General features: G+C 39.4%; 6 non-coding genes across 6 annotated transcripts; all 6 read left to right on the forward strand.

Annotated features, from left to right (window-relative positions):
* Positions 1-591: 591 nt before the first annotated feature.
* On the forward strand, positions 592-657 carry LOC123645532. The gene has a single exon (XR_006737643.1). It is a non-coding gene; the product is annotated as a small nucleolar RNA SNORD109A (small nucleolar RNA).
* A 3,572-nt stretch (positions 658-4,229) lies between these two features.
* Positions 4,230-4,295, forward strand: LOC123645533. The gene has a single exon (XR_006737644.1). It is a non-coding gene; the product is annotated as a small nucleolar RNA SNORD109A (small nucleolar RNA).
* Positions 4,296-7,867: 3,572 nt separating this feature from the next.
* On the forward strand, positions 7,868-7,933 carry LOC123645534. The gene has a single exon (XR_006737645.1). It is a non-coding gene; the product is annotated as a small nucleolar RNA SNORD109A (small nucleolar RNA).
* Positions 7,934-11,505: 3,572 nt separating this feature from the next.
* On the forward strand, positions 11,506-11,571 carry LOC123645518. The gene has a single exon (XR_006737629.1). It is a non-coding gene; the product is annotated as a small nucleolar RNA SNORD109A (small nucleolar RNA).
* Positions 11,572-15,143: 3,572 nt separating this feature from the next.
* Positions 15,144-15,209, forward strand: LOC123645519. Its single transcript, XR_006737630.1, has one exon. It is a non-coding gene; the product is annotated as a small nucleolar RNA SNORD109A (small nucleolar RNA).
* Positions 15,210-18,781: 3,572 nt separating this feature from the next.
* LOC123645535 lies at positions 18,782-18,847 on the forward strand. The gene has a single exon (XR_006737646.1). It is a non-coding gene; the product is annotated as a small nucleolar RNA SNORD109A (small nucleolar RNA).
* Positions 18,848-19,034: the final 187 nt, after the last annotated feature.

The raw sequence follows: 19,034 nt of genomic DNA on the forward strand, positions 1-19,034 counted from the left end.
GTCAGAACTTCAAGGTCTATGTGTTCATTCCTTCGGCGGCTTAAAGGAGATTCTTTTTACAGTACATATATTTGCCCGTGGATGTGTCTTCCCTGTCCAAGGAATCTTCTTTATTTGTTTCTTCCCTTTTCTTTCGATATGTTTTTGAAGTAACCAAGAAGATTTTGGGGAATGACTTACGTATTTCTCTTTTTGACCATTTTCTGAAGAGGGAGAATAATCTTGTAATGGAATTCTCGTGTACTGAATATTAAATTTTTTAATATTTATCTGGCACCTTCCCAAGATAGAGGTTTTTGTTCATCTTTGTTCGGTAATGATACCATATGTTACTTCGGTACCTGACTTATTCCTTAAAGTTTTAGTGGATTTACTGGTTTACTGAAATTTCCCTCGTACTTCTTATCTAATTTTATTAGAACAATCGAAGGTCATTTTTTTCTTGTTTTTTGTGTGAGCATTCCAGTAAGCAGGTACTAAACAAAACATCCACTGTACATTTACTTTTCTCCATTGGTAAAGCATGAGATTAGCCTGCACAAAATAAGCCTGGCTGTGGAATATACTTGTTTGTTGGAAGGGGTATTGTCTGGATCGATGATGAGCCTAAGTGTCCGAGGACGGTGACGACACATGGCAGATGTACATCTGAGGTCCAGATGAGTGGCCCTCTGGTAGGACAAGTAAGACTTTGAGATGCTGGCTTATTTGGTAAGGCCACAGGGACAGCGTAATAGCGCTGGGAGCACGTGTGTGTTTTCACCGTGTTCTGGACATATTACCTTGACATGAGGACATTAAAATGATTGTATTAAGGAAGGGTCCAGCAACAGTGATACGTACTGGAAATCTCATTGGTGTGTTAATGCCAATACCGAGGGAACGCTATGCCTCTTTTCAATAATGACAATGGAACCGCTCAGGAAGAAAGCAATATCAGTGCTTTGTTACTTTCACTGTTGAGGATTTTCTAAGAGTTTGCCTTCGCTTTTTTTCTTTTCTTTTTTTCCCCTGTCATGTTTTGCCCAGATAGAAAGCCTGCCATGTGGTCCTCCACGTCAGAGAATGGGGTGAGTAGCTAAACTTGTGACGGTTTAAAATAACTTTTGTTGAAGCGTAGTAATTGTACATATTCAAGGAGTACACGTTATATTTTAATACGGGCAGATGACACAGCATTATGTGTCATGACCTTGGTAATTGGGTCATGATTGACCTGAAACCTTTATCATCGCTCTCTGTTGGGAACATTTGAAAAATTCTAGCTCTTCTGAAATATGGTAAATTATTGTTAACTCTACTTGCCCTATTTCACTATTGAACACTAGAATTTCTCCTTCCTTTGAACAGAGTTACCCCTTCACCAACAACTCTTCATTACCCCTTCCCAAACAAGGACACATTAAGTGTACAAGTCAATGATTTTTTACTAAGTCGACAGAGTTGTGTGCGCATCTCCAAAATTCACATTTAGAAACTGTGCATCATCCCTAAAAGTTGCCCCATCCCCACTTATAATCAATGTATACTTTGTTCCCTAGCCCCAGGTAACCGCTAAGCAGGTTTCTGTCTATATGGATTTGCCTTATTCAGAAATTTTATATACCTGGCATCATACCGTATGTAGTACGTTGGTTGTTGTTTGTTTTACTTAGCCTAAATTCTTTGAAGTTCATCCATGTTGTCAGCATGTATCAGCTCATGTGAAATCTTTTTATGGAAGATATTACTTTATGTCCTGGAATTCCCACTTGGTTCCCTTTCATAATTTCCATTTTCCTTATGAATCTACCATCTATTAACACATTCCTGCCATTGTCTTCTTTTCATTGTTTATGACAGAGTTTTTATTATTTCTCTGCTCTTTCTGAAAATGGGTCATCCGCCTGTTAGTTTATCAGGATTCTGGATTCCATTTTCTTGCTTCATCTTGCCTTACTTGTATTTTTCTGTGTATCAGACGTTTCGAGTGGAATGAGAGTGAAGGCTGATTTTCTCTCGGCTTCGTTTTTGGTTTCAGACAGAACTTGGAGGGTAGTGAGAAAGAAATGATCCTTTAACTTTCCCATAAGTCAAGTCGTGGTGAAATGGAATCATACAGTTAACATTATGCCATCTACACGTATTGAAGTGTCTGTTCCGCTGGGTGTATGTTGTATATATCGAAATAGAACCTAGACTCCTCACCTCTCTTCCTGGGTGAGAGATTTCAATTCAAAATTTATTAATAAGATCTTTATTAATGTAGATTGAATCTTCAATGAGAGCTGTTGATTGTGAGTTCGCTGTAGTGCTTCGTAGTTTGCGTGTATTGTTCTTGCATATACTATACTTATCTACTTATGATTTTCAGTCATTTGCGGTTAATATTTCTTGCGCTTGCCAATAATAGAGCATTAAACGAAACTGACAAGATGTTGAAAAGTGGGCCAAATCAGGAAAATAAGTAAAGTCTTCTTTGACCGGGAGATTTTACACAGCTTCTGAAAGCAAATGTATTTTGCACAATAGTAATGAGGACCGAATAAGAAAATACTGAGGTATTTTGCTGTATTTGTTGGTTATGGAAGGCAAGGATTCCTGAAGGAGAATTGGCTAGCCTGGATTTGGATTATGTTGAAATCATGTTACTCCTAGTCCTTAAATAGAGTCACGTGGGGAATTGTCCTATGCGTGTAACACGAACACATGTATATGCTTTGGTTAGGGACTAGAAACCAATCTGACAGGAAAATTCCCACACTGGATACTTATGTCACATACGTCCTGGCACATATTAATAGTCTTGGAAATGATACAATCCAAGTTCACAGTGAACTCCAGGATTCTATTCTATTGAGTACTACATCATCATTGACAACTGTCCCACTGCAGCATCTCTTCAAGTATTGCTCCAGACCAAAGGGTCCTGAGATACTTCTGCTGTTGCCATTACGGCAAGCTTCACTAAAGTCACCTGAAAGGCCCACCTGTGCTGTAATCCGCTATGAGCTGAATGTAGGGGATAAAGGTTCTGGGGCGTTAGTGTGGTGTGAGGAATCCTTATTTACTGGAAGTGGACTTGTCTGGATCCAGGTTAAGCACAAGTACCTGAGGATGTTGAGGTGCAGCCGAGTGGCCATTTATTCTACTAGAACAGGAAAAATGACCCCTTCTGCACTGGCCCAATTGATGTCCTCCTCAAAGATCTCACACTGCCATGACCCTGTACCTTCCATTTTTCGCACCACAGGGTATTCTCATAAAATCTTTTTGGTTGAATACAGCTTTAGAACTTTGCATTCGAGCAAAAACTGCTGTGTCACTAACTCAGATAGCTTGGTATCGAGGAAACTGCAGGTTAAGAGTTCAGGGAGGAAGCAAGGGAATAAATGAAATGACAAAGGCGACAAAAGATCCACTCTGATGTTTATCACAAGGACTAGGATGCTGGGATGCCTGTATGATAAGTAATTAAAGAAGACCTAGTGTGGCACTTTGTTTCTAAATAATTTGGCGCATTTCTGACCTGATTTATATTTTCATATGATGCTTTGTTGCAGGTTAAGAATGAGAACAAGTTGTTGTACTTCAGGGAAGAGAGGTGAGCAACCCCTTTGGTACTTTTGCCATTCTTCTGTGTGTCTGGGGCTGGTGAAGTCAGAACTTCAAGGTCTATGTGTTCATTCCTTCGGCGGCTTAAAGGAGATTCTTTTTACAGTACATATATTTGCCCGTGGATGTGTCTTCCCTGTCCAAGGAATCTTCTTTATTTGTTTCTTCCCTTTTCTTTCGATATGTTTTTGAAGTAACCAAGAAGATTTTGGGGAATGACTTACGTATTTCTCTTTTTGACCATTTTCTGAAGAGGGAGAATAATCTTGTAATGGAATTCTCGTGTACTGAATATTAAATTTTTTAATATTTATCTGGCACCTTCCCAAGAGAGAGGTTTTTGTTCATCTTTGTTCGGTAATGATACCATATGTTACTTCGGTACCTGACTTATTCCTTAAAGTTTTAGTGGATTTACTGGTTTACTGAAATTTCCCTCGTACTTCTTATCTAATTTTATTAGAACAATCGAAGGTCATTTTTTTCTTGTTTTTTGTGTGAGCATTCCAGTAAGCAGGTACTAAACAAAACATCCACTGTACATTTACTTTTCTCCATTGGTAAAGCATGAGATTAGCCTGCACAAAATAAGCCTGGCTGTGGAATATACTTGTTTGTTGGAAGGGGTATTGTCTGGATCGATGATGAGCCTAAGTGTCCGAGGACGGTGACGACACATGGCAGATGTACATCTGAGGTCCAGATGAGTGGCCCTCTGGTAGGACAAGTAAGACTTTGAGATGCTGGCTTATTTGGTAAGGCCACAGGGACAGCGTAATAGCGCTGGGAGCACGTGTGTGTTTTCACCGTGTTCTGGACATATTACCTTGACATGAGGACATTAAAATGATTGTATTAAGGAAGGGTCCAGCAACAGTGATACGTACTGGAAATCTCATTGGTGTGTTAATGCCAATACCGAGGGAACGCTATGCCTCTTTTCAATAATGACAATGGAACCGCTCAGGAAGAAAGCAATATCAGTGCTTTGTTACTTTCACTGTTGAGGATTTTCTAAGAGTTTGCCTTCGCTTTTTTTCTTTTCTTTATTTCCCCTGTCATGTTTTGCCCAGATAGAAAGCCTGCCATGTGGTCCTCCACGTCAGAGAATGGGGTGAGTAGCTAAACTTGTGACGGTTTAAAATAACTTTTGTTGAAGCGTAGTAATTGTACATATTCAAGGAGTACACGTTATATTTTAATACGGGCAGATGACACAGCATTATGTGTCATGACCTTGGTAATTGGGTCATGATTGACCTGAAACCTTTATCATCGCTCTCTGTTGGGAACATTTGAAAAATTCTAGCTCTTCTGAAATATGGTAAATTATTGTTAACTCTACTTGCCCTATTTCACTATTGAACACTAGAATTTCTCCTTCCTTTGAACAGAGTTACCCCTTCACCAACAACTCTTCATTACCCCTTCCCAAACAAGGACACATTAAGTGTACAAGTCAATGATTTTTTACTAAGTCGACAGAGTTGTGTGCGCATCTCCAAAATTCACATTTAGAAACTGTGCATCATCCCTAAAAGTTGCCCCATCCCCACTTATAATCAATGTATACTTTGTTCCCTAGCCCCAGGTAACCGCTAAGCAGGTTTCTGTCTATATGGATTTGCCTTATTCAGAAATTTTATATACCTGGCATCATACCGTATGTAGTACGTTGGTTGTTGTTTGTTTTACTTAGCCTAAATTCTTTGAAGTTCATCCATGTTGTCAGCATGTATCAGCTCATGTGAAATCTTTTTATGGAAGATATTACTTTATGTCCTGGAATTCCCACTTGGTTCCCTTTCATAATTTCCATTTTCCTTATGAATCTACCATCTATTAACACATTCCTGCCATTGTCTTCTTTTCATTGTTTATGACAGAGTTTTTATTATTTCTCTGCTCTTTCTGAAAATGGGTCATCCGCCTGTTAGTTTATCAGGATTCTGGATTCCATTTTCTTGCTTCATCTTGCCTTACTTGTATTTTTCTGTGTATCAGACGTTTCGAGTGGAATGAGAGTGAAGGCTGATTTTCTCTCGGCTTCGTTTTTGGTTTCAGACAGAACTTGGAGGGTAGTGAGAAAGAAATGATCCTTTAACTTTCCCATAAGTCAAGTCGTGGTGAAATGGAATCATACAGTTAACATTATGCCATCTACACGTATTGAAGTGTCTGTTCCGCTGGGTGTATGTTGTATATATCGAAATAGAACCTAGACTCCTCACCTCTCTTCCTGGGTGAGAGATTTCAATTCAAAATTTATTAATAAGATCTTTATTAATGTAGATTGAATCTTCAATGAGAGCTGTTGATTGTGAGTTCGCTGTAGTGCTTCGTAGTTTGCGTGTATTGTTCTTGCATATACTATACTTATCTACTTATGATTTTCAGTCATTTGCGGTTAATATTTCTTGCGCTTGCCAATAATAGAGCATTAAACGAAACTGACAAGATGTTGAAAAGTGGGCCAAATCAGGAAAATAAGTAAAGTCTTCTTTGACCGGGAGATTTTACACAGCTTCTGAAAGCAAATGTATTTTGCACAATAGTAATGAGGACCGAATAAGAAAATACTGAGGTATTTTGCTGTATTTGTTGGTTATGGAAGGCAAGGATTCCTGAAGGAGAATTGGCTAGCCTGGATTTGGATTATGTTGAAATCATGTTACTCCTAGTCCTTAAATAGAGTCACGTGGGGAATTGTCCTATGCGTGTAACACGAACACATGTATATGCTTTGGTTAGGGACTAGAAACCAATCTGACAGGAAAATTCCCACACTGGATACTTATGTCACATACGTCCTGGCACATATTAATAGTCTTGGAAATGATACAATCCAAGTTCACAGTGAACTCCAGGATTCTATTCTATTGAGTACTACATCATCATTGACAACTGTCCCACTGCAGCATCTCTTCAAGTATTGCTCCAGACCAAAGGGTCCTGAGATACTTCTGCTGTTGCCATTACGGCAAGCTTCACTAAAGTCACCTGAAAGGCCCACCTGTGCTGTAATCCGCTATGAGCTGAATGTAGGGGATAAAGGTTCTGGGGCGTTAGTGTGGTGTGAGGAATCCTTATTTACTGGAAGTGGACTTGTCTGGATCCAGGTTAAGCACAAGTACCTGAGGATGTTGAGGTGCAGCCGAGTGGCCATTTATTCTACTAGAACAGGAAAAATGACCCCTTCTGCACTGGCCCAATTGATGTCCTCCTCAAAGATCTCACACTGCCATGACCCTGTACCTTCCATTTTTCGCACCACAGGGTATTCTCATAAAATCTTTTTGGTTGAATACAGCTTTAGAACTTTGCATTCGAGCAAAAACTGCTGTGTCACTAACTCAGATAGCTTGGTATCGAGGAAACTGCAGGTTAAGAGTTCAGGGAGGAAGCAAGGGAATAAATGAAATGACAAAGGCGACAAAAGATCCACTCTGATGTTTATCACAAGGACTAGGATGCTGGGATGCCTGTATGATAAGTAATTAAAGAAGACCTAGTGTGGCACTTTGTTTCTAAATAATTTGGCGCATTTCTGACCTGATTTATATTTTCATATGATGCTTTGTTGCAGGTTAAGAATGAGAACAAGTTGTTGTACTTCAGGGAAGAGAGGTGAGCAACCCCTTTGGTACTTTTGCCATTCTTCTGTGTGTCTGGGGCTGGTGAAGTCAGAACTTCAAGGTCTATGTGTTCATTCCTTCGGCGGCTTAAAGGAGATTCTTTTTACAGTACATATATTTGCCCGTGGATGTGTCTTCCCTGTCCAAGGAATCTTCTTTATTTGTTTCTTCCCTTTTCTTTCGATATGTTTTTGAAGTAACCAAGAAGATTTTGGGGAATGACTTACGTATTTCTCTTTTTGACCATTTTCTGAAGAGGGAGAATAATCTTGTAATGGAATTCTCGTGTACTGAATATTAAATTTTTTAATATTTATCTGGCACCTTCCCAAGAGAGAGGTTTTTGTTCATCTTTGTTCGGTAATGATACCATATGTTACTTCGGTACCTGACTTATTCCTTAAAGTTTTAGTGGATTTACTGGTTTACTGAAATTTCCCTCGTACTTCTTATCTAATTTTATTAGAACAATCGAAGGTCATTTTTTTCTTGTTTTTTGTGTGAGCATTCCAGTAAGCAGGTACTAAACAAAACATCCACTGTACATTTACTTTTCTCCATTGGTAAAGCATGAGATTAGCCTGCACAAAATAAGCCTGGCTGTGGAATATACTTGTTTGTTGGAAGGGGTATTGTCTGGATCGATGATGAGCCTAAGTGTCCGAGGACGGTGACGACACATGGCAGATGTACATCTGAGGTCCAGATGAGTGGCCCTCTGGTAGGACAAGTAAGACTTTGAGATGCTGGCTTATTTGGTAAGGCCACAGGGACAGCGTAATAGCGCTGGGAGCACGTGTGTGTTTTCACCGTGTTCTGGACATATTACCTTGACATGAGGACATTAAAATGATTGTATTAAGGAAGGGTCCAGCAACAGTGATACGTACTGGAAATCTCATTGGTGTGTTAATGCCAATACCGAGGGAACGCTATGCCTCTTTTCAATAATGACAATGGAACCGCTCAGGAAGAAAGCAATATCAGTGCTTTGTTACTTTCACTGTTGAGGATTTTCTAAGAGTTTGCCTTCGCTTTTTTTCTTTTCTTTATTTCCCCTGTCATGTTTTGCCCAGATAGAAAGCCTGCCATGTGGTCCTCCACGTCAGAGAATGGGGTGAGTAGCTAAACTTGTGACGGTTTAAAATAACTTTTGTTGAAGCGTAGTAATTGTACATATTCAAGGAGTACACGTTATATTTTAATACGGGCAGATGACACAGCATTATGTGTCATGACCTTGGTAATTGGGTCATGATTGACCTGAAACCTTTATCATCGCTCTCTGTTGGGAACATTTGAAAAATTCTAGCTCTTCTGAAATATGGTAAATTATTGTTAACTCTACTTGCCCTATTTCACTATTGAACACTAGAATTTCTCCTTCCTTTGAACAGAGTTACCCCTTCACCAACAACTCTTCATTACCCCTTCCCAAACAAGGACACATTAAGTGTACAAGTCAATGATTTTTTACTAAGTCGACAGAGTTGTGTGCGCATCTCCAAAATTCACATTTAGAAACTGTGCATCATCCCTAAAAGTTGCCCCATCCCCACTTATAATCAATGTATACTTTGTTCCCTAGCCCCAGGTAACCGCTAAGCAGGTTTCTGTCTATATGGATTTGCCTTATTCAGAAATTTTATATACCTGGCATCATACCGTATGTAGTACGTTGGTTGTTGTTTGTTTTACTTAGCCTAAATTCTTTGAAGTTCATCCATGTTGTCAGCATGTATCAGCTCATGTGAAATCTTTTTATGGAAGATATTACTTTATGTCCTGGAATTCCCACTTGGTTCCCTTTCATAATTTCCATTTTCCTTATGAATCTACCATCTATTAACACATTCCTGCCATTGTCTTCTTTTCATCGTTTATGACAGAGTTTTTATTATTTCTCTGCTCTTTCTGAAAATGGGTCATCCGCCTGTTAGTTTATCAGGATTCTGGATTCCATTTTCTTGCTTCATCTTGCCTTACTTGTATTTTTCTGTGTATCAGACGTTTCGAGTGGAATGAGAGTGAAGGCTGATTTTCTCTCGGCTTCGTTTTTGGTTTCAGACAGAACTTGGAGGGTAGTGAGAAAGAAATGATCCTTTAACTTTCCCATAAGTCAAGTCGTGGTGAAATGGAATCATACAGTTAACATTATGCCATCTACACGTATTGAAGTGTCTGTTCCGCTGGGTGTATGTTGTATATATCGAAATAGAACCTAGACTCCTCACCTCTCTTCCTGGGTGAGAGATTTCAATTCAAAATTTATTAATAAGATCTTTATTAATGTAGATTGAATCTTCAATGAGAGCTGTTGATTGTGAGTTCGCTGTAGTGCTTCGTAGTTTGCGTGTATTGTTCTTGCATATACTATACTTATCTACTTATGATTTTCAGTCATTTGCGGTTAATATTTCTTGCGCTTGCCAATAATAGAGCATTAAACGAAACTGACAAGATGTTGAAAAGTGGGCCAAATCAGGAAAATAAGTAAAGTCTTCTTTGACCGGGAGATTTTACACAGCTTCTGAAAGCAAATGTATTTTGCACAATAGTAATGAGGACCGAATAAGAAAATACTGAGGTATTTTGCTGTATTTGTTGGTTATGGAAGGCAAGGATTCCTGAAGGAGAATTGGCTAGCCTGGATTTGGATTATGTTGAAATCATGTTACTCCTAGTCCTTAAATAGAGTCACGTGGGGAATTGTCCTATGCGTGTAACACGAACACATGTATATGCTTTGGTTAGGGACTAGAAACCAATCTGACAGGAAAATTCCCACACTGGATACTTATGTCACATACGTCCTGGCACATATTAATAGTCTTGGAAATGATACAATCCAAGTTCACAGTGAACTCCAGGATTCTATTCTATTGAGTACTACATCATCATTGACAACTGTCCCACTGCAGCATCTCTTCAAGTATTGCTCCAGACCAAAGGGTCCTGAGATACTTCTGCTGTTGCCATTACGGCAAGCTTCACTAAAGTCACCTGAAAGGCCCACCTGTGCTGTAATCCGCTATGAGCTGAATGTAGGGGATAAAGGTTCTGGGGCGTTAGTGTGGTGTGAGGAATCCTTATTTACTGGAAGTGGACTTGTCTGGATCCAGGATAAGCACAAGTACCTGAGGATGTTGAGGTGCAGCCGAGTGGCCATTTATTCTACTAGAACAGGACAAATGACCCCTTCTGCACTGGCCCAATTGATGTCCTCCTCAAGGATCTCACACTGCCATGACCCTGTACCTTCCATTTTTCGCACCACAGGGTATTCTCATAAAATCTTTTTGGTTGAATACAGCTTTAGAACTTTGCATTCGAGCAAAAACTGCTGTGTCACTAACTCAGATAGCTTGGTATCGAGGAAACTGCAGGTTAAGAATTCAGGGAGGAAGCAAGTGAATAAATGAAATGACAAAGGTGACAAAAGATCCACTCTGATGTTTATCACAAGGACTAGGATGCTGGGATGCCTGTATGATAAGTAATTAAAGAAGACCTAGTGTGGCACTTTGTTTCTAAATAATTTGGCGCATTTCTGACCTGATTTATATTTTCATATGATGCTTTGTTGCAGGTTAAGAATGAGAACAAGTTGTTGTACTTCAGGGAAGAGAGGTGAGCAACCCCTTTGGTACTTTTGCCATTCTTCTGTGTGTCTGGGGCTGGTGAAGTCAGAACTTCAAGGTCTATGTGTTCATTCCTTCGGCGGCTTAAAGGAGATTCTTTTTACAGTACATATATTTGCCCGTGGATGTGTCTTCCCTGTCCAAGGAATCTTCTTTATTTGTTTCTTCCCTTTTCTTTCGATATGTTTTTGAAGTAACCAAGAAGATTTTGGGGAATGACTTACGTATTTCTCTTTTTGACCATTTTCTGAAGAGGGAGAATAATCTTGTAATGGAATTCTCGTGTACTGAATATTAAATTTTTTAATATTTATCTGGCACCTTCCCAAGAGAGAGGTTTTTGTTCATCTTTGTTCGGTAATGATACCATATGTTACTTCGGTACCTGACTTATTCCTTAAAGTTTTAGTGGATTTACTGGTTTACTGAAATTTCCCTCGTACTTCTTATCTAATTTTATTAGAACAATCGAAGGTCATTTTTTTCTTGTTTTTTGTGTGAGCATTCCAGTAAGCAGGTACTAAACAAAACATCCACTGTACATTTACTTTTCTCCATTGGTAAAGCATGAGATTAGCCTGCACAAAATAAGCCTGGCTGTGGAATATACTTGTTTGTTGGAAGGGGTATTGTCTGGATCGATGATGAGCCTAAGTGTCCGAGGACGGTGATGACACATGGCAGATGTACATCTGAGGTCCAGATGAGTGGCCCTCTGGTAGGACAAGTAAGACTTTGAGATGCTGGCTTATTTGGTAAGGCCACAGGGACAGCGTAATAGCGCTGGGAGCACGTGTGTGTTTTCACCGTGTTCTGGACATATTACCTTGACATGAGGACATTAAAATGATTGTATTAAGGAAGGGTCCAGCAACAGTGATACGTACTGGAAATCTCATTGGTGTGTTAATGCCAATACCGAGGGAACGCTATGCCTCTTTTCAATAATGACAATGGAACCGCTCAGGAAGAAAGCAATATCAGTGCTTTGTTACTTTCACTGTTGAGGATTTTCTAAGAGTTTGCCTTCGCTTTTTTTCTTTTCTTTATTTCCCCTGTCATGTTTTGCCCAGATAGAAAGCCTGCCATGTGGTCCTCCACGTCAGAGAATGGGGTGAGTAGCTAAACTTGTGACGGTTTAAAATAACTTTTGTTGAAGCGTAGTAATTGTACATATTCAAGGAGTACACGTTATATTTTAATACGGGCAGATGACACAGCATTATGTGTCATGACCTTGGTAATTGGGTCATGATTGACCTGAAACCTTTATCATCGCTCTCTGTTGGGAACATTTGAAAAATTCTAGCTCTTCTGAAATATGGTAAATTATTGTTAACTCTACTTGCCCTATTTCACTATTGAACACTAGAATTTCTCCTTCCTTTGAACAGAGTTACCCCTTCACCAACAACTCTTCATTACCCCTTCCCAAACAAGGACACATTAAGTGTACAAGTCAATGATTTTTTACTAAGTCGACAGAGTTGTGTGCGCATCTCCAAAATTCACATTTAGAAACTGTGCATCATCCCTAAAAGTTGCCCCATCCCCACTTATAATCAATGTATACTTTGTTCCCTAGCCCCAGGTAACCGCTAAGCAGGTTTCTGTCTATATGGATTTGCCTTATTCAGAAATTTTATATACCTGGCATCATACCGTATGTAGTACGTTGGTTGTTGTTTGTTTTACTTAGCCTAAATTCTTTGAAGTTCATCCATGTTGTCCGCATGTATCAGCTCATGTGAAATCTTTTTATGGAAGATATTACTTTATGTCCTGGAATTCCCACTTGGTTCCCTTTCATAATTTCCATTTTCCTTATGAATCTACCATCTATTAACACATTCCTGCCATTGTCTTCTTTTCATCGTTTATGACAGAGTTTTTATTATTTCTCTGCTCTTTCTGAAAATGGGTCATCCGCCTGTTAGTTTATCAGGATTCTGGATTCCATTTTCTTGCTTCATCTTGCCTTACTTGTATTTTTCTGTGTATCAGACGTTTCGAGTGGAATGAGAGTGAAGGCTGATTTTCTCTCGGCTTCGTTTTTGGGTTCAGACAGAACTTGGAGGGTAGTGAGAAAGAAATGATCCTTTAACTTTCCCATAAGTCAAGTCGTGGTGAAATGGAATCATACTGTTAACATTATGCCATCTACACGTATTGAAGTGTCTGTTCCGCTGGGTGTATGATGTATATATCGAAATAGAACCTAGACTCCTCACCTCTCTTCCTGGGTGAGAGATTTCAATTCAAAATTTATTAATAAGATCTTTATTAATGTAGATTGAGTCTTCAATGAGAGCTGTTGATTGTGAGTTCGCTGTAGTGCTTCGTAGTTTGCGTGTATTGTTCTTGCATATACTATACTTATCTACTTATGATTTTCAGTCATTTGCGGTTAATATTTCTTGCGCTTGCCAATAATAGAGCATTAAACGAAACTGACAAGATGTTGAAAAGTGGGCCAAATCAGGAAAATAAGTAAAGTCTTCTTTGACCGGGAGATTTTACACAGCTTCTGAAAGCAAATGTATTTTGCACAATAGTAATGAGGACCGAATAAGAAAATACTGAGGTATTTTGCTGTATTTGTTGGTTATGGAAGGCAAGGATTCCTGAAGGAGAATTGGCTAGCCTGGATTTGGATTATGTTGAAATCATGTTACTCCCAGTCCTTAAATAGAGTCACGTGGGGAATTGTCCTATGCGTGTAACACGAACACATGTATATGCTTTGGTTAGGGACTAGAAACCAATCTGACAGGAAAATTCCCACACTGGATACTTATGTCACATACGTCCTGGCACATATTAATAGTCTTGGAAATGATACAATCCAAGTTCACAGTGAACTCCAGGATTCTATTCTATTGAGTACTACATCATCATTGACAACTGTCCCACTGCAGCATCTCTTCAAGTATTGCTCCAGACCAAAGGGTCCTGAGATACTTCTGCTGTTGCCATTACGGCAAGCTTCACTAAAGTCAACTGAAAGGCCCACCTGTGCTGTAATCCGCTATGAGCTGAATGTAGGGGATAAAGGTTCTGGGGCGTTAGTGTGGTGTGAGGAATCCTTATTTACTGGAAGTGGACTTGTCTGGATCCAGGTTAAGCACAAGTACCTGAGGATGTTGAGGTGCAGCCGAGTGGCCATTTATTCTACTAGAACCGGAAAAATGACCCCTTCTGCACTGGCCCAATTGATGTCCTCCTCAAAGATCTCACACTGCCATGACCCTGTACCTTCCATTTTTCGCACCACAGGGTATTCTCATAAAATCTTTTTGGTTGAATACAGCTTTAGAACTTTGCATTCGAGCAAAAACTGCTGTGTCACTAACTCAGATAGCTTGGTATCGAGGAAACTGCAGGTTAAGAGTTCAGGGAGGAAGCAAGGGAATAAATGAAATGACAAAGGCGACAAAAGATCCACTCTGATGTTTATCACAAGGACTAGGATGCTGGGATGCCTGTATGATAAGTAATTAAAGAAGACCTAGTGTGGCACTTTGTTTCTAAATAATTTGGCGCATTTCTGACCTGATTTATATTTTCGTATGATGCTTTGTTGCAGGTTAAGAATGAGAACAAGTTGTTGTACTTCAGGGAAGAGAGGTGAGCAACCCCTTTGGTACTTTTGCCATTCTTCTGTGTGTCTGGGGCTGGTGAAGTCAGAACTTCAAGGTCTATGTGTTCATTCCTTCGGCAGCTTAAAGGAGATTCTTTTTACAGTACATATATTTGCCCGTGGATGTGTCTTCCCTGTCCAAGGAATCTTCTTTATTTGTTTCTTCCCTTTTCTTTCGATATGTTTTTGAAGTAACCAAGAAGATTTTGGGGAATGACTTACGTATTTCTCTTTTTGACCATTTTCTGAAGAGGGAGAATAATCTTGTAATGGAATTCTCGTGTACTGAATATTAAATTTTTTAATATTTATCTGGCACCTTCCCAAGATAGAGGTTTTTGTTCATCTTTGTTCGGTAATGATACCATATGTTACTTCGGTACCTGACTTATTCCTTAAAGTTTTAGTGGATTTACTGGTTTACTGAAATTTCCCTCGTACTTCTTATCTAATTTTATTAGAACAAACGAAGGTCATTTTTTTCTTGTTTTTTGTGTGAGCATTCCAGTAAGCAGGTACTAAACAAAACATCCACTGTACATTTACTTTTCTCCATTGGTAAAGCATGAGATTAGCCTGCACAAAATAAGCCTGGCTGTGGAATATACTTGTTTGTTGGAAGGGGTATTGTCTGGATCGATGATGAGCCTAAGTGTCCGAGGACGGTGATGACACATGGCAGATGTACATCTGAGGTCCAGATGAGTGGCCCTCTGGTAGGACAAGTAAGACTTTGAGATGCTGGCTTATTTGGTATGGCCACAGGGACAGCATAATAGCGCTGGGAGCACGTGTGTGTTTTCACCGTGTTCTGGACATGTTACCTTGACATGAGGACATTAAAATGATTGTATTAAGGAAGGGTCCAGCAACAGTGATACGTACTGGAAATCTCATTGGTGTGTTAATGCCAATACCGAGGGAACGCTATGCCTCTTTTCAATAATGACAATAGAACCGCTCATGAAGAAAGCAATATCAGTGCTTTGTTACTTTCACTGTTGAGGATTTTCTAAGAGTTTGCCTTCGCTTTTTTTCTTTTCTTTATTTCCCCTGTCATGTTTTGCCCAGATAGAAAGCCTGCCATGTGGTCCTCCACGTCAGAGAATGGGGTGAGTAGCTAAACTTGTGACGGTTTAAAATAACTTTTGTTGAAGCGTAGTAATTGTACATATTCAAGGAGTACACGTTATATTTTAATACGGGCAGATGACACAGCATTATGTGTCATGACCTTGGTAATTGGGTCATGATTGACCTGAAACCTTTATCATCGCTCTCTGTTGGGAACATTTGAAAAATTCTAGCTCTTCTGAAATATGGTAAATTATTGTTAACTCTACTTGCCCTATTTCACTATTGAACACTAGAATTTCTCCTTCCTTTGAACAGAGTTACCCCTTCACCAACAACTCTTCATTACCCCTTCCCAAACAAGGACACATTAAGTGTACAAGTCAATGATTTTTTACTAAGTCGACAGAGTTGTGTGCGCATCTCCAAAATTCACATTTAGAAACTGTGCATCATCCCTAAAAGTTGCCCCATCCCCACTTATAATCAATGTATACTTTGTTCCCTAGCCCCAGGTAACCGCTAAGCAGGTTTCTGTCTATATGGATTTGCCTTATTCAGAAATTTTATATACCTGGCATCATACCGTATGTAGTACGTTGGTTGTTGTTTGTTTTACTTAGCCTAAATTCTTTGAAGTTCATCCATGTTGTCCGCATGTATCAGCTCATGTGAAATCTTTTTATGGAAGATATTACTTTATGTCCTGGAATTCCCACTTGGTTCCCTTTCATAATTTCCATTTTCCTTATGAATCTACCATCTATTAACACATTCCTGCCATTGTCTTCTTTTCATCGTTTATGACAGAGTTTTTATTATTTCTCTGCTCTTTCTGAAAATGGGTCATCCGCCTGTTAGTTTATCAGGATTCTGGATTCCATTTTCTTGCTTCATCTTGCCTTACTTGTATTTTTCTGTGTATCAGACGTTTCGAGTGGAATGAGAGTGAAGGCTGATTTTCTCTCGGCTTCGTTTTTGGGTTCAGACAGAACTTGGAGGGTAGTGAGAAAGAAATGATCCTTTAACTTTCCCATAAGTCAAGTCGTGGTGAAATGGAATCATACAGTTAACATTATGCCATCTACACGTATTGAAGTGTCTGTTCCGCTGGGTGTATGTTGTATATATCGAAATAGAACCTAGACTCCTCACCTCTCTTCCTGGGTGAGAGATTTCAATTCAAAATTTATTAATAAGATCTTTATTAATGTAGATTGAATCTTCAATGAGAGCTGTTGATTGTGAGTTCGCTGTAGTGCTTCGTAGTTTGCGTGTATTGTTCTTGCATATACTATACTTATCTACTTATGATTTTCAGTCATTTGCGGTTAATATTTCTTGCGCTTGCCAATAATAGAGCATTAAACGAAACTGACAAGATGTTGAAAAGTGGGCCAAATCAGGAAAATAAGTAAAGTCTTCTTTGACCGGGAGATTTTACACAGCTTCTGAAAGCAAATGTATTTTGCACAATAGTAATGAGGACCGAATAAGAAAATACTGAGGTATTTTGCTGTATTTGTTGGTTATGGAAGGCAAGGATTCCTGAAGGAGAATTGGCTAGCCTGGATTTGGATTATGTTGAAATCATGTTATTCCTAGTCCTTAAATAGAGTCACGTGGGGAATTGTCCTATGCGTGTAACACGAACACATGTATATGCTTTGGTTAGGGACTAGAAACCAATCTGACAGGAAAATTCCCACACTGGATACTTATGTCACATACGTCCTGGCACATATTAATAGTCTTGGAAATGATACAATCCAAGTTCACAGTGAACTCCAGGATTCTATTCTATTGAGTACTACATCATCATTGACAACTGTCCCACTGCAGCATCTCTTCAAGTATTGCTCCAGACCAAAGGGTCCTGAGATACTTCTGCTGTTGCCATTACGGCAAGCTTCACTAAAGTCACCTGAAAGGCCCACCTGTGCTGTAATCCGCTATGAGCTGAATGTAGGGGATAAAGGTTCTGGGGCGTTAGTGTGGTGTGAGGAATCCTTATTTACTGGAAGTGGACTTGTCTGGATCCAGGATAAGCACAAGTACCTGAGGATGTTGAGGTGCAGCCGAGTGGCCATTTATTCTACTAGAACAGGACAAATGACCCCTTCTGCACTGGCCCAATTGATGTCCTCCTCAAGGATCTCACACTGCCATGACCCTGTACCTTCCATTTTTCGCACCACAGGGTATTCTCATAAAATCTTTTTGGTTGAATACAGCTTTAGAACTTTGCATTCGAGCAAAAACTGCTGTGTCACTAACTCAGATAGCTTGGTATCGAGGAAACTGCAGGTTAAGAATTCAGGGAGGAAGCAAGTGAATAAATGAAATGACAAAGGTGACAAAAGATCCACTCTGATGTTTATCACAAGGACTAGGATGCTGGGATGCCTGTATGATAAGTAATTAAAGAAGACCTAGTGTGGCACTTTGTTTCTAAATAATTTGGCGCATTTCTGACCTGATTTATATTTTCATATGATGCTTTGTTGCAGGTTAAGAATGAGAACAAGTTGTTGTACTTCAGGGAAGAGAGGTGAGCAACCCCTTTGGTACTTTTGCCATTCTTCTGTGTGTCTGGGGCTGGTGAAGTCAGAACTTCAAGGTCTATGTGTTCATTCCTTCGGCGGCTTAAAGGAGATTCTTTTTACAGTACATATATTTGCCCGTGGATGTGTCTTCCCTGTCCAAGGAATCTTCTTTATTTGTTCCTTCCCTTTTCTTTCGATATGTTTTTGAAGTAACCAACAAGATTTTGGGGAATGACTTACGTATTTCTCTTTTTGACCATTTTCTGAAGAGGGAGAATAATCTTGTAATGGAATTCTCGTGTACTGAATATTAAATTTTTTAATATTTATCTGGCACCTTCCCAAGATAGAGGTTTTTGTTCATCTTTGTTCGGTAATGATACCATATGTTACTTCGGTACCTGACTTATTCCTTAAAGTTTTAGTGGATTTACTGGTTTACTGAAATTTCCCTCGTACTTCTTATCTAATTTTATTAGAACAATCGAAGGTCATTTTTTTCTTGTTTTTTGTGTGAGCATTCCAGTAAGCAGGTACTAAACAAAACATCCACTGTACATTTACTTTTCTCCATTGGTAAAGCATGAGATTAGCCTGCACAAAATAAGCCTGGCTGTGGAATATCCTTGTTTGTTGGAAGGGGTATTGTCTGGATCGATGATGAGCCTAAGTGTCCGAGGACGGTGACGACACATGGCAGATGTACATCTGAGGTCCAGATGAGTGGCCCTCTGGTAGGACAAGTAAGACTTTGAGATGCTGGCTTATTTGGTAAGGCCACAGGGACAGCGTAATAGCGCTGGGAGCACGTGTGTGTTTTCACCGTGTTCTGGACATATTACCTTGACATGAGGACATTAAAATGATTGTATTAAGGAAGGGTCCAGCAACAGTGATACGTACT

This window comes from Lemur catta, chromosome 9 (assembly GCF_020740605.2).
Source record: "Lemur catta isolate mLemCat1 chromosome 9, mLemCat1.pri, whole genome shotgun sequence".
Lineage (NCBI taxonomy): Eukaryota > Metazoa > Chordata > Mammalia > Primates > Lemuridae > Lemur > Lemur catta.